The sequence below is a fragment of the Micromesistius poutassou genome (assembly GCF_964030765.1).
Source record: "Micromesistius poutassou genome assembly, chromosome: 3".
Taxonomy (NCBI): Eukaryota; Metazoa; Chordata; class Actinopteri; order Gadiformes; family Gadidae; genus Micromesistius; species Micromesistius poutassou.
The window spans coordinates 20,825,858-20,842,580 of NC_140273.1; the positions used below are offsets into that span (position 1 = coordinate 20,825,858).

General features: G+C 42.2%; 1 pseudogene across 1 annotated transcript; it reads left to right on the forward strand.

Annotated features, from left to right (window-relative positions):
- The first annotated feature begins 7,489 nt into the window (after window positions 1-7,489).
- On the forward strand, window positions 7,490-9,363 carry LOC311341139 (E3 SUMO-protein ligase ZBED1-like; annotated as a pseudogene). Its single transcript has 2 exons — window positions 7,490-8,620; window positions 9,117-9,363. The product of its transcript is annotated as an E3 SUMO-protein ligase ZBED1-like (transcript).
- The last annotated feature ends 7,360 nt before the right edge of the window (window positions 9,364-16,723 follow it).

Here is a 16,723-nt window from a genome sequence, read left to right on the forward strand (position 1 = left end):
GCTGACCTGAGGCCTGCTCCTTCTACACAATAAGAGCTGACCTGAGGCCTGCTCCTTCTACACAATAAGAACTGACCTGTGGCCTGCTCTGTCTACACAATAAGAGCTGACCTGAGGCCTGCTCTGTCTACACAATAAGAGCTGACCTGAGGCCTGCTCCTTCTACACAATAAGAACTGACCTGTGGCCTGCTCCTTCTACACAATAAGAGCTGACCTGAGGCCTGCTAGGTCTACACAATAAGAGCTGACCTGAGGCCTGCTCCTTCTACACAATAAGAACTGACCTGTGGCCTGCTCCTTCTACACAATAAGAGCTGACCTGAGGCCTGCTAGGTCTACACAATAAGAGCTGACTTGAGGCCTGCTCGGTCTACACCAGCGGTTCCCAAACTATTTTCCCTGCGCACCCCCTTCTACGTCCCAACCGGGTTGGCGCACCCCCAATCCCCACTTCAAAAATAAGGGAAAAAACAAAGCTTTGTTTTATCGCCATATAAAGACTGTTTAATCATGTGCAAATAACCAGAACATGCATGACAATAACAACATCAACAAATATCCAACAAATAGGACAGCCAAGGGACACGACTGACGCTGTGTGCAAGATCTGCTCATGTGTGATACGCGCAATAGACGGGCAGACGACCGATCTACATGACCACTTTATGCGCCTTGCAGAAGTTAATAAAAATGATGATAAACAAAATATCACAGTGCATAGAGCAGGATTGTGAACGTTTACAATGTCTCATGACAATTTACATTCTGGTGCTCGTGTGATCCGCGCAAAAGACGGGCCGACGACCAATCTACATGACAACTGTTGCGTGTGCGCCACGCAGAAGTTAATAGAAATGATGATAAACAAAATATCACAGAGCATAGAGCAGGATTGTGAACTTTTACAATGTCTCATGTCAATTTACAATCTGCAAAATGTGTCTGCGTTGGCCGACTTACTTTTATTAGTTTGGATATTGATTCTGCGCGCCTCCTATTTGCCACAGAATTTTAATTTAATTTTTTTTTAACACACACGCACTAAAACAGATGTTTTTTCGTTTTTTAAATAAATATTTGGAAAAAGTGAGTCGCGGGGGGGGGGGGGGGGGGGGGTGTCCATCGGCACAACCCTAATCATAACACAATGGTTATAGAAATTAGAATGACAGTTCATTTAATTAAATTGCAATGAAGCTACAAACGATCCACAACATTGAAACATAAAATAAATAAAAACGAGGTAATATTACACCAGACCGCCATTACATTTTTCATCTCACGCACCCCCTGGTAGCAGCTCGCGTACCCCTGGGGGTGCGCGTACCACACTTTGGGAATCCCTGGTCTACACAATAAGAGCTGACCTGAGGCCTGCTCGGTCTACACAGTAAGAGCTGACCTGAGGCCTACTCTGTCTACACAATAAGAGATGACCGGAGGCCTGCTCCTTCTACACAATAATGCAGCTTTTCCACCGACAGTACCAGCTTAACTTGACTCGACTTGCCTCGGCACGTCGCGTTTCCATCTTAAAAAGTACCTCTTCAATGTGGGCGGGTCGTAGAAAAGAACCTCCCCAACATGGGTGGGTCGTCATTAGGATTTAATCACGGGAGACGCGATTCCCAGGAAATATGAATCTGATAAAGACTATTTCCTGATTCCCGGGAAAGGTTATGATGGGAAATAAAATAAAATAAAAAGCGCAATGACTGCGTGTCAATTGTTGTCATGCGGTAATGTTGATGGAGGCGAAGCTTGAGCCCTGGGAAAGGAACGACACTAAAATGAAACAGCGAAACGCTGATCCTCTGGAGCGGGTCCGTGGACTCAAGCCACGCCGGACACACAAAACCACGCACAGCCTAACTCTATCCCCGGGAAAGGAGCGACACACATGGCGAAACGCTGATCAGTGTCCCCCTCGGGAGCGGGTCTGTGGACTCCAACTACACCAGACACAACTTAACTTTGAGTGATTATTCCCATTTACAGCCGCTGGCCAATCAGTTGCCAGCAGCCTGTTTACGTCACAAAAGTACCTACTCCGCTCGTTTGGAACCTTGACGGAGGTAGTACTAAAAAAAGTACCCGGTACTAGGTACCGGGTACTTTTTTTGCCAATGGAAACGCAAAAAAAGGCGGGTCGAGGCGAGTCGAGTCGAGCTGGTACTGTCGGTGGAAAAGCGGCATTAACTGACCTGAGGCCTGCTCAGTCTACACAATAAGAGATGACCTGCGATGGCCTGCTTGGTTTAAACACAATAAGCACAATTACACTAATCACACTATTTATCCCATTCAATGTTCTTTAGCATAGCTAAGTAATCTCTGAACAGTATATTCTCCTGGTTTGACCTTTGTATCACATGCAAACCAACCAAGTATCCACACATCTGTCTTTAATGTATTTTTTCACAAAATCAACCTATATGTCTCAGAGTTAAATATGAGTTTCTCAGCTAGATAGCCCTGAACTCTTCATCTGTATCTAGGATCTTCCATTTGGTAAGGCCATTCCCTCTTTGTTCCTAGGGTACTAGGCTGTACTAGGTTTCTCCCATCCATGACTCTTGGTTATTGTACCATATGTTATGGATGTGTCTTTAGGTACCATCATTTATAATTTAGCTTGGAATACATGTACCAGCCTTGGTACAACGTTCATCTTAACCACTTGTATTCTTGATCAAAAATTATCTTTTACCAGGTATAAGCTTTTTTCTTCCGAGGAAGTATGCCTCCCAATCTTTTAGAAGTTACTGCATTTATTTTGGTTTATCTTCACTATGTTGATATAAGGCATTATACATTTAGATGAATGTCATTAAGGAGCAGCTACGGGATGGGCAACTTGCTCAGGAATGCCAACAAGTTCACTAAGTAGTTTGACCAGGAACCTTTGTGTTTCCTCTTCTGCAAATTATCTATTAGAGACACAGCATTAATTGGTTGTATAATATTTTCCCTTTATAGAATAACCCCCAACACACAAATAATACTTTTCTTTTATCTTAGTTTCACTTCCAACCAACATCTATGTTCTCCAGTCAAGTCCTTGAAGCATGACATAAGGCACCTGCATCATTAGCAGGTTGAGAACCACAGCTCATCTGATGTGGTTATGGGTAACTGGGACCATGCTCGCTGGTCTTGTCAGCTTGTCCTGGAAGTAGAAAACCATTCTATGGTTGAAATAGTGGCTGAATCTGATCGACATATTTATGTTATGTCAACATAATTGGCCTGTGAATGAATGACATAACTTTTAAGCAGTTCAATCCAGGTTTTACTTATACTCTGTAGTTGTGACTGGTCTCACTTTTGGCCATAGACACTAGTTGACTATAATTGAGAAGTCGTCTTTGTTCCTCTGTTCGCTTCAGTACTTAATACTTCATGGTAGGGCTGCTTGATTACGAAAAAAATCATATTCACAATATTTTTGGTCTATATTGAAATCACGATTACTCAAAAGATTATTTTTGAGTTTGAAAACATGATGCATTTATTCAGAATTTCTCTCCAAAAAACACTTTGTAACTGAGAACTTTGAAATTCCCCCCTTAATTTTTGCAATTTCTATAAAACATTTAATGAATACATTAAATATATCTATATACATAGATAAAAATAAATAAAAAATTAATAAAAAACGTTTCAACTCGATTATATTATTTTGGAGATCGTCTGACCCAGAAATCGAAATCTTGATCAAAATTTGATTAATCGCAAAGCCCTACTTCATGGCATCAATATTATGTTTGTTTGTATGGCTAACCATAGATTGTAAAATATATGGGCAGCACTGTTGATATTACCAGATAGCTCGGGCCAGGTTCTATTTTCCTGGGAGCAGTTCAGAACTAAAATTTTATAACAGACCAAGAGGTTTGAACTGCCAGTCTTCAGCATAAATGCATCGAAACAAAACATGAAAAATGGCAGATAAATTCTAACTTTATTTAATTTGTACGTAGCTTGAACATAAGCAGGGGTGATAGTAGAAAAAAATCCTGAGCCTGAACTTTTTTTCCCTGGGAGGTAAGCGGTAAGCCAAGATATATGCCCTGATCAACATAATCAAGTCAAGCGGGATCCAGGGGTATGCTCCCCTGGAGGAAAATTTGGATAAATAGTCCTGGTAGGCCTGTTCAGTAATCCATCCCTGCTTTTAACTAGTCACTTACCTGCATACGTATTGCTTGTATAGCATACTGAGACTACAGATACTACAGCCATACAGAAAGGTCAGTAGGTGGCAATTATAAATGAATACTCCAAAGTAAACTAGGAATTGAGCAGCCTAACCATTGACTAAAGGGCATGAACAAGGTGACATAATTTTTTCTGCAAAATATGCACCATTTATTTTAAATACATTTTGAAACAGTTACAGTGCAACAAAAACGTATATAACACTACAACCCTAAAGTTGTTTATTCAAATTGTTGGGAAAAACAGTCTGTCTAGTTACTTGACCAGATAAAATGAGACAGAGAGGTAATAAAGTCTGTCAGCACGAGGGCCTGGGATTTATTGAGTAAAGTAGCAAAGGTGATACAGATTCATAAAGCGTGAGAGATCGAATATTTCTGAGGTCGCCTGGAGCTTCGCCTCCGTGGAAGTTCTGCTTCAGAAGAGCATGAGGTGATCTGTGTGGTACAGTCTTATGCTGTATTTTCCCTCCCAACGAGGTGTGTGCGTTTAGGCTGGTGTGTGTGTTTCTGGATGTTTAGCTTGACCTTTAGCCTCTGGGCTCTGATATAGTTTATGAGTGTCTTCTGTGTTTCTAACCAGGTGTGAGGGCTTCTCGAGGGGTATCTTGACCCAGAGTTGTGGCCGAATATTATCAGCAGACTGACTCCTGTTCTTGCGAATGTGTGGTGCATTGTCTGAGTCTCCAGCATCTCCCCTAGTTGGGACATGCGGCCTCCGGCTCAGGCCTTGACCTGAAAAAATAGCTGACTCGTACATTCGTAATGTACATGTGATATGTTCGTTAGTTTAGAACAAGAGTTAACTATATTCGTAATGTACATGTCATGTGATGTGCTCGTTGGCTATTTTGCCCATCAAAATCAATTTGCTATTATATTCTAAGAGAATACTATTTAATAGAAAACTAAAAAATAGCTTACTAAAGATAAGATATTATAAGATAGCTTGCATGCTGCCTCGAGACAGACAGATGCGAAAGGGCGGGTTTATCCTCCGCTAATTTTTGACACAAAGTGACGAGTCGATGAGCAATTGTAAACGACAGATCAAACTCGGCAATGAAGGAGCACAAGCAAATTTTTAAATCAGCCACGCGATCAGTCATTGAGGGTCGGATATCTGCTGTGGCTGTTGCCCCCGGCAAATGTGAGGTGTGCTGAATTGCTCAGACAGCTGCTTGATGCCTAGGGTCAAATTTGTGCCGTGGCAGCACTTTTTTCCCGCAAGTTCCATGCAATATTCTCCTTGCGCACAAAGTGCAGAAGCATGCTCCTGGTTGCCAGAGTTTTTGACACCAGCTCATCCACACCTGTCCGTTGTGACTTTAAACCCGAGATTGCATTGCAAGAGCAAAATAAGCTTTGTTCCACGCTGTAAAGCAACGCAAAAAACATAAGAGCTGTGTACAATTAGTGGTAACGTTATTGTCACTGACTGAATGCGTCATCTTATGCAAACCAAAACAACCTTAAAATAAACGTAATATTGCTCTTTGGACTTACTTTGTAATCTGATTACAGATTACACCAAATGTATTTAGGAAGACGTTAAGGCATGTAAACAACAACAAAAACAACTAATTTACAGGTGCGTAAACGCCACTCAGAGGTGCGTAAACGCTATTTCCAAAATTGGTGGGTAAAAGGCGTTTATGTGTGTTTAGCCACCACTACAGCCCTGGATATGACTGGCCAAAACCCAAGACTATCCCCTACCCTATTTCTGATTGGCTTAAGTAGGCCTACTGGTGTGCTTAGAGTGAAAGCGCCTCTTCGATCTTGGGAAGTGTCAGACCACGCAAACGCAAACCAGATTTTTTTTTTCCGCAGACACATTGATACGCCGGAATTCCAGAATGGCGCCGGAACGCTATCAGCCCTGCATAAGGCATAAAAAAGAAGAAGCAAATGAATGACGACCATTAGGGCGAGGCTGCACATTTCCATCTTTCTCAAATGCTGCCTGAGTTTGTTGTTGCTGGTGACGTAAAGAGGTCAGCCAGTGGCTCTATAACCATTAGTTGAAATGGGTGCAGCGCCACCTATCGAACCTGGGCATGACATGCTTCGGCCAATGAATCAATTTACTCACCGCTAGTGATGGGTCGTTCGCGACCGAATCAGTTCGAATGAACAACTCTTTAACAAGAAAGAACCGACCTGATTCCCCGTTTCAGTTCGTCTCGTTCGTTCTCCGAGACTCGACTCTCAGACCCGACTCCGAGACCCACCCACTAGTCGCTGAGTTGCTGACTTGCGAGTCGCTGTTCGTTCGCTGAATGTGTTAGTGGTGAAAGGAACTTAGTTAATGTTGTATTGTTGTGTTGATTGATGATCATTTGCACCATTGCACGACCGTGATTCGTTTGAGAATGAGAACGAGGGAGGAGCTGAGTCTGACGACTCAGCTGAGAAGATGCATTCGTGATTCGTTTGAATGAGAACAAGGGAGGAGCTGAGTCTGAACGACTCAGCTGAGAACCGATTCACCGCTACCGGAAACGCGACTGAACGAACAAACAAACTAATGATTGGAACGATTCTTCTTGGCGAACTGACCAACACAAACTGATTCAAGCAAACGAATCATGAAATCCATCACTACTCACCGCCAAGTATAACCGACAATTGCAGTTGTCCAATTGCGGAGCATAGTCAAAATATGGCTTTAATCGGATTAAGCTGTGCATGTAAACATACTGACTGATAAAACATCCAGAGGAGCTTACTGCAGACATTTAAGGACAATACATTTTACTTCCTTACTTAGGAAGTAAAGTCGGCTCTGTCCTTTCCTGTAGAGTGCATCTGTGTTGGCTGACCAGTCCAGTTTATTGTCTAAGTGTATTCCCAGGTATTTGTATGTGGTGAACACCTCCACATTGTCCCCTTCAATGGAGACTGGCTGCAAAGGTGGCTTAGTCCTTAGTGCTGTGGTTCCTGTTCTCCACCTCCTGCCCATCCCTAATACACCCCACAATTGCAGTGTCGTCTGAGAACTTTTGCATGTGGCATGACTCAGGGGTCCTCCGCTGCGAGTCGGGACGAACAACGCCCCTAAACTGTGGTATAATGGGCACATTCCACAGCCTGTCATGATCTATTGCTTAATTATATAATAAATATAACAATTCATGAAGAACTAATATGAATATCACTAATAATATTTAATTTAGATTGAATCATAAAATAGCAATAATACAAATACAATTTTATCATCACAAATCATTTCTGATGTATTTATAGGTATAGGAAAGCATAAAAAAGGTCAGTAGCTCCCTTGCACTGACTGCTGATGTGTGGACCAGCCATGCCACAGAGGCATACCTTGGCGTATCCTGCCATTTCATTGATGAACATTGGCAAATGAAGACTGTGAACCTTGCCACCATACCTCTGGAGGAGAGGCATACTGGTGCAAACATCATGACCTGGATGGAGGAGGTGATAGAAAAATGTGACATTCCGCCTACCAAAATAAAAGCGATAGTTCATGACAATGAGTCCAATATGGTGGCAGCAATGCGAATGCTAGAAGAACGTCATGGTTGGGCCTCTGTGCGCTGCGCTGGGCACATGCTCCAGCTCATAGTTAATGGTGCCCTCAAAGAGCCGAGAATCAGCAAAGTCGTGCTGCAAGAAACTTAGTTGAACACTTCAGGAGAAGCGAGCTGGCCAATACAAAACTGAAGGTGAAACAGCAGCAAATGAACACAGTACAGCTCAAGCTAATCCAGGATGTCAGTACACGATGGAACAGTTCCTACAACATGATATACTCCTGGAACAGCGCTGGCCAGTCACTGCGACTCTATCAGATCCTGAGGTAACTCCAAGGGGAAAACATTACTTTGACGTGAAGCCAGATCAGTGGGTGCTGCTTGAAGAGCTTGCAGCCTTTTGAATGTACTACCGTTTACCTTAGTGGACAGGAGTATGCAACCGCTTCATGTCTTCCACAGCTGGTCAAAGGGCTGCAATGGACCATACAGCAAAGCAGTTTGGAGACAAGCCCGGGAAAAGCCTTTCTGGCCAGTGCAGGAAAAGGGATAACCGAGAGATGGGGGAGTCTGAACACCATCTCAGCAGAGAGAGACAACCCAGGTGTTCTTTCAGCTGCTATTGACCCAAGGCTGAAGGCTTAAGTTTATGGCAGCTGAAGATGGCGCAAGAGTGAACGGAACAGTTGAAGTCCTTGCTATCAAAGACGCAAAGGAGACTGATGAGATACATGCCCGCGACAAAGAGAAGCAGCAGAAGAAGGTCAGTGTTCCAGGGAAAAGATCAGCACTGGATAACCTCCTACAATCTGACACAGACAGTCTGAGTTAGCCTGAAGATGAAGAAGAAACCCAGAAGGACCAAAAGATCCAAATGGTGAGAAATGAAGTTAAGATTGTTAGATTTCAGCTTATTTCTAAACTGTTCGTATAGTCTCTCTGTGTATATTCCCAATTGTAATAGTAATTCTTGAAGTGTAAATCAAGGAAGCTTGACAGGTTGGATCAGAGGGTTGAATAGATGGTTTATTCCAGGATGTAATACAGCAAGATATAGACTTAGGTTGAATAATCTATGGTGTAGGTGGTGAGGAGCAGTCTCCTGACGTTCTCCTTGGCTGTCGATCCCTCTTCTCACCGAACCGAAGGCTTGGGGCGAGTATTATAATAAGAAAATGTAAATAACAAAAAAGCAGAAGCAGTCTGCCCCTTGATAAGGTATATGGCCCTGGCTATGCCCCAGACAACCTGGTTGGTTCGTCCTTGTTGGGACATAACAAATGGAGGAATGTTGGAAATAACACCTGGTATCAGTAGGAGAGGCACTGGCCTGTTCATAGACTTGAAATGTGAAGACAGAGAGACACTAAAATACACCAATATTCTACAAGATGTACTTCACAGAGACAGCATTATCCAAAAAAGAACACCCTCTCAGATGGTGGAGAGAAAATGAGAGGCGTTTTCCCACACTTAAAGTTGGCAAGATCTATTCTGTGCATTCCTGCAACATCCACACCAGCAGAGCGCATATTCTCTGCAGCGGAGAATATCTGCTCTCAGAAGAGAGCAAGCCTCACACAAGACCATGTGGAGATGCTGACTTTCCTTAGTTTGAATAAACAGTTTGACATGTAGCGTCCTAGTTAGATAAAACGCAGACGTCAAGGCTCAACGTAGCTGTTGCTATTATGATGCCGAGATAAATGAGTTTTGCGCCCGACGCAAATCTAAAATGGGTTGGTCTGAAACCTGTAGGTGTGTTTTGGGCATAACGTGCAATACACCAATGAGAGTGCCATCTCCCATCCCCTTTAAGAGCCAGCGCATTTGACTTGACAAGTTGATATTTTGACAGCGCGTTTGCATTCTCCGCTGAGACAGATGCATGACCACATGAATTTCAAACGCCTCACTTTATGGCCAAATAATAGGCCTAATTCACACATGGAATAGCGTTTTCTTCAGAAACACCACAACACAACAGAGTCATCATGTAAATTGCGGCAAAGACAACTTAACACATATATGATATGCGGATGTGGTCCTGTGGCCGCAACTGTGAGTCTATTTAATGATATGCGGCAATACATTAACAAACATAGTTTGTTACCAGTATTGTATACATTATCGTTGACTTGTGTTCATAATATGCATGTGTCCCCCTGTTAATATACATCGCCATGGACTGTATTATGTGTTACGTGTTTAGTTTGCATGTGTTTAAACAGATGGGCGCGCACACAAACACGCGCCAAGCATCAACCGCATTCATTCATTCTTTTAAACACTCACTCGCGGTAAAACTATTTTCTCACGATCAAATCTTCATCAATCCCGAAAGATATGTAAACGATGTCTGTGTCAAGAAAATATGTGTTTACTGTACGTGTTTGCAGGTCTTGATTTAAAAATATAACTTACCTCTATATCAGCTGTTACACAAGATTTTAAAACAAGATTTTGTTTTGGGAGGCTGGAATATACTTTGCTCAAGTTTATTATTGTTATTATTATTATTATTTAAACGCATGGCATAGCCTACTCTACTGTGTTCATTCATGCAGCCCCTATGGAATTTTTTTTTCCCCCACAATCTATGATATTTCTATGAAGTTTCACTCAAATGAACAATCGTTGACATCATAATATTTAAATCAGCCTAATCGTTTGCATGTTTGTGCTGTGTATAGCCTACGTGTGTGTGTAAGCGTATGTTGCAGTTCTGACCTGCCATGGCACGTCAAAATAGCATTAGCAACACCAACTGCGCTATCCGCCACTGACTAGGTATTTATCGGTCTGTTGCACAATTGTACTGGCGCAATGCTTAGATCGGTAAAATAGCACCAAGTATAATTTGCGCCAGAACACGCCCCTGCTTTTCGCCGACACGCCTCTCCAGGCGCAAGTGTAGTGGCGCCTGGTTGCTGCGGGGGAAAATCAGCTTTGCGCCGGGTGCAAACTAGCAACGACACATGCGTCGGTGTAGAAAGTAAATTGTGTCGGGCGCAAGACAGGGCCCGTAGCCTCATATAGTTGCAACTTGCTGTTAACAAAATGCACTTTGTTGTATTGCTGCTTCTTTGCCTGTTACAAAAAAAATAGAGACTTATTTTTTTTATTTAGTTTTTATAATAGCACTTTGTTTCTATTTGGTTTTTAAAAAAATGGATACCTTGCTGTCTTACCTTGCTTGCTGTATCTTGCTGTCATCTTCAACCGCTCCCTTGAAGTTATCCAAGGCCGAGGCGATGCTTACTAGTCGTAAATATAACTACAATTCAACCACATTCCTCCTATTCTCTAACTCATAATACCAGTTCATATTTCAGATACCACCTCTGAACTCCCCTTCAAAATAGCTCTTACCAGCTCAGATAAATGGAAGATAAAGGTCAGATATGCTACATGGTTTTACAACATCAAGCCCTTTAAATGTTTGGCTTTCATTTCAAATCAGAGCTTCCCTTTATTTAAAAAAAAACTTGAAGTCAGTGAATAGACAAACTTCTAAAATCCAATTTCCTTTGAATATGTGACAAATAGGTGAGGAATCAATAATTAAATTTATACTGAAATTACCCATTCTGTACTACAATAAAAAAATAGGATTTCTAATAACTTGTGTACTTTATTGTGATTTAAAGCACATTATGTTGCCTATGTGTATGACATTTCTACATAAGCAAAATGTGACTTGACTTGTAGTAGTATCCAATCAGTATACAATCATTAAGTAAATGCACCATCAGATATATAAAGTGTGTCAGCAATCTCTCTCTACCCAATAGAGTGAGAGTGTGGGTATGTGGGTGCCCTTGTGTGTGAGGTTTCACTTCCCATCCAAATTGAAAGTCCCAGTCAGGCCCTTTGCCCATGTGATCAGGCACAGGGCCTATTGATCAGGATGATAGCCCTAGTTGATCCAAAGTGGTTTTGTTGATTTTAATTTGAAGACTGTCATTTATATATTTGGATGTTGTATATCCCTTGGGTCATGATCGCGAGCGCGGGCACTATAGGTGGCCGTGGCTGTGACCGTGGCGTGGCTGTGACCTTAACGTGAGGTGGCTGTGACCATGGTTGTGACTGCCTGTGCCTGTGCCTGTGAGTGTGAGTGGGAGGGCCTGACTGGGACTTTTTTGGATGGGAAGTGAAACCTCACACACAATAGTCCAGTCATTTTATGGGAAAGGGTTGAACAAATTGCAACAGAAGCAAACTCAAGTATGTCCTGAGTAAGGAAAAAAAAGCCCTGAAGAATCCCATTAGGGGAAAGTTTCGAAAAAGACCTAAATACACCCTATTCATATACCTATTAATATTTTTTCTCACACGAATAGGAAAAAACAATTTCCTTCAGATATCACCATGAAAATTATTGAGTTGATAACTTACATCAAGACAAACAAAAAATTTATTAAAAGTTTTTTTAAATTGTTTGTTAACATGGGCAAACGGGGCATAATCTAATTACGTATGTGCTCATTTGCATAAATACCAGAATGGGGCCCCGGCTGGCTGGGGCCCCCGCACCGTACGCCGGCAACCCGGGCCCGATTCCCGCCCCGTGGTCATTTCTGGATCCCACCCCGACTCTCTCTCCCACTCGCCTCCTGTCGCTCTCTACTGTCCTATCTGATTAAAGGCATAAAACGCCCCCAAAAAAATATAATAATATAATAATAATTAAAAAAAAAAATTAAAAATAAATACCATAACAGATCTAAACATAAGGTATAGCCAGATGAAAATGAAAATGTATTGTAGAATCTTGTTGACATCAAGTGTTCTGTTGCAATTTGTTCAACCCTGACCCCTATTTTGGCTTAAAATGACTGGACTACAAGGGGTGTGTGAGGTTTCACTTCCCATCCAAATTGAAAGTCCCAGTCAGGCCCTTTGCCCATGTGATCAGGCACAGGGCCTATTGATCAGGATGATAGCCCTAGTCGATCCAAAGTGGTTTTGTTGATTTTAATTTGAAGACTGTCATTTATATATTTGGATGTTGTATATCCCTTGGGTCATGATCGCGAGCGCGGTGGCCGTGGCTGTGACCGTGGCGTGGCTGTGACCGTAACGTGAGGTGGCTGTGACCATGGTTGTGGCTGTGACCGTGGCTGTGGCCGTGGCTGTGACCGTGGCGTGAGGTGGCCGTGAGGTGGCTGGGACCGTGGCCGTTGCGTGGCCGTGACCGTGGGTGTGATGGTCACAGCCAGTGAGCCACGCCTGTGATACTTTCTAACACCAATTGGAGATACTCTGTCTCAGGCACGGGCCGTCCATATGGGCAGGTGGGGCAGCGAACTACTTGCAAAAGCATACTCCCAAAAAAATAGTTCCTCAGTAAATACTGAAAGTATTTACTTAGTATGGTCGGACTTGGAGAAGATTGTTTATTTCAGTGAACTTACAGTTCCTTGGGAAGACAGAGTTGAAGAAGCCATTGAGCTTAAGAAAGTGAGATATTGTTGGGAAAAACAGTCTGTCTAGTTACTTGACCAGATGAAATGAGACGGAGAGGTAATAAAGTCTGTCAGCACGAGGGCCTTGGATTTATTGAGTAAAGTAGCAAAAGTGATACAGGTTCATAAAGCGTGAGAGATTGAATATTTCTAAGTCCCTAACAGCGCTGAGGTTGTCTGCATTTAGGCGAGGTGTGTGCGTTTAGGGTGGTGTGTTTCTGGATGCTTAGCTTGACCTTGAGCCTCTGGGCACTGATATCGTTTATGAGTGTCTTCTGTGTTTCTAACCAGGTGCGAGGGGTTCTCGAGGGGTATCTTGACCCAGAGTTATGGCCGAATATTGTCAGCAGACTGACTCCTGTTTTTGCGAATGTGTGGTGCATTGTCTGAGTCTCCAGCATCTCCCCTCGTTGGGACATGCGGCCTCCGGCTCAGGCCTTGACCTGAACGAATAGCTGACTATGCCTGTGTTAGTTTAGAACAAGGGTTAACTATATTCGTAATGTACGTATCATGTGGTGTGTTCGTAATGTACATATCATGTGGTGTGCTCATTGGGCTGTTTTGCCCATCAATATGCTGAAATGGCTGGAGAAGCAACACAGCAAGGCTGGAGTACGCGACTAAAGGTGCGTTCATGGTCCTGGTCCTGGGGAGACGGCAGTGTGGCAGGTGCTGCTGTTGGACCTCTCCCAAAACAAACGGGGAGACCGCCTGATTATCAAACTTTTCGTGGTAGCAGGGCGCCATGGCGATATTACTCTCATGTCAAAACTTCATCTTGATCCTCTTCCTTACTATCATCACTGTTACACAATTGTGGGGAAACTGGTGCGCCGCTGGTATACACTCATCACCGCTGGCCTACTCTCCAGGAAATAGCGCTGTCAGCCGACCGCTTGATTCATGGAGCCAATACATCATCTACTCCAACGTTTTGGATGACAGGCGTGTGCGAGATCAGCGATCACAGCGTGAGCAAAGAAAGAGTGTTTGCAAAACATTCCCAACAACAAAACGGAGTATATCGATTGTTTTCTTGTTACAATCTTAAACTGGCTGCTAGAAAGCTGACTAAATCACGTTTTCAGAATCAACACATAATGAAAAACAATCCCAATATCCCTCATCCTTCATCCCGAAGAAAGACTTGGCACTCATTGAAAAAGGAAAGAAGATGGACTGACATATCTGATAACAAATCCTGTGAACAAGCAAGTTCTGATTTATTGATGGCCTTTAAGGCTATTGTTCTAAAATATACAAAAACAAGGTCTAAGAAACAAAACAAAAAACACAACCTTCCTTGGTTCAATAGTCATTTATGGGACATAATGAAAAAGAGAGATGCCGCTCTAAAAAAGTTTCTAAAGTCACGACTTAGTACTGACCATTTGATTTTGAAACAGGGTAACACAGCAACTTAGAAAGGCTAGGGCAACTTTTTATCTGGATCTCATCAGGGATGCCAAAGGGAACAGTAAAAAACTATGGAATAGCATTGATAAATTACTTGGGAAAGAAAAAAACACACATGCGAGCATCCAGCTTAAGGCAGATGGCTCTATCCTAAATGATAGCCATGCTGTTGCCACTCATTTTAATGATTATTTTTTAAACTCTGTACAAGAACTCAGTCAGAAGTTTCTGGCAATAGACCCTCCACAACTAGTAAATTGTGAAGGGCCTGTATTTGACCTGTTCACAATAAATGAGGCTAAAGTTGGAAAAATTCTTTCAAACTTGTCAAACAGCAAGGCCAAGGATATACACTGCCTGGACACTGCTTTTTTAAAACTACATAAAGAGGTCATTTCACCACTAACTACAATAATAAATCAATCAATAAATGAAGGCATCTTTCCCAGTACTTTTAAGACAGCTATAGTTACTCCAGTACATAAATCCGGTGATGCCCAGGAGGTCAGTAACTATCGCCCCATTAGTATACTTCCAGCAGCCTCAAAGGTCATGGAAAAGGCAGTGGCGGAACAACTCACTGACCATCTTGAATCCAAAGCACTTTTACATCCTCTGCAGTTTGGATTCAAGAAAAAACATTCCACTGACACGGCCTGCTGCTACCTCCTTGAGGACATTAAAACCAACTTAGACCAAGGAGGAGTGGTTGGTGCAGTCTTCCTAGACCTGCGTAAGGCCTTTGATACTGTCAATCATAACAAACTGCTTCAAAAACTTGGTAATTATAATCTCTCATTACACACCCAAAACTGGATCAAATCATACCTTAGTGGCCGTCAGCAGTGTGTACGTATAAATAATACAGTTTCTACATCTAAAGCATGCACACTGGGAGTACCACAAGGATCGATCTTGGGGCCATTGCTTTTTAGCATCTATATTAACGACCTGCCCTCTGTATGTGGTGATGTCGGCATAATAATGTATGCAGATGACACTGTTTTATATACTCATGGTAAGAGCGCTAGAGAGGTTGCCATGAAACTAACTAAAACAATGCAAAAGGTTGCTCTTTGGTTACAAAATTCTTGCCTCAACTTAAACATTGAAAAAACTGTAACCATGTTTTTTACCAATAGGCATGCACTGAAGGACTGCCCCAACGTATCAGTAAATGGTCAAATAATCAAGAATATGGATAGATTTAAGTATTTGGGTGTTACCCTTGACCCAACCTTAAGCTTTAAACACCATGTTAAAAAACTGGGAAACACACTAAAATTTAATCTAGCCAACTTCAGATACATAAGGCATTCCCTAACAGTGGAGGCTTCCAGTATGTATTTGAATGCTATGATATAGCATATTATTTTGTGTGTATAGCATATAAATTGTGTGTGTGTGGTGAGAGGCAGCAGCCTAGTTTTAAATCATAGGGGTCTGTTAATTTACTGTTAATAACTGTAAACTTCATAATTTTATTATAATTTTACTTGAACTGTTATTATGTTTTGTGTACTGTACCATCAACCTGCCCAGGGACTGCAGGTGGAAAATAGCAATCTGCTAAAACCTGGCACAATGCATCTTTTCTTGTTGTGCAAGATTAATGTTTTATTGTGCATTGCCCCTGTCTTAAAAATAAATTACAATTACAATTACAATTAAAACTGCGAGCAGTGTTGAGGGAGTCAAGCTGATAAACTAATTAAACAAAATTAAAACATAAAAGATAGATCTAACAGGCCAAACACGCGGCCTTCAGCACTTTCGACAAGTTGCACGTCAAAAAATAAAGGATCGACTGAGATATGATAACACTCACCCCCTTATAGGTCAAAGGTCACCAAATTCATTGAGTATCTCCATGATGATGTCATGGGTCTATGTACCAAGTTTGGTTATGATATGTCAAAGGGTCGCTGAGAAATTGGCTAATTTCCTGTTTGGCGGTTTTGCGGTCGAATTTGATTGGCTGTCGCGGATATTTCCGTGAGATATCATTTACTAGCTATATGGGGAGGTCTCATAGTATCACCAGACATTGGAAATGTGTTTGAAATATACTCATGTGAAGAGAGAGGAGTTAAAACACATTGTCATTA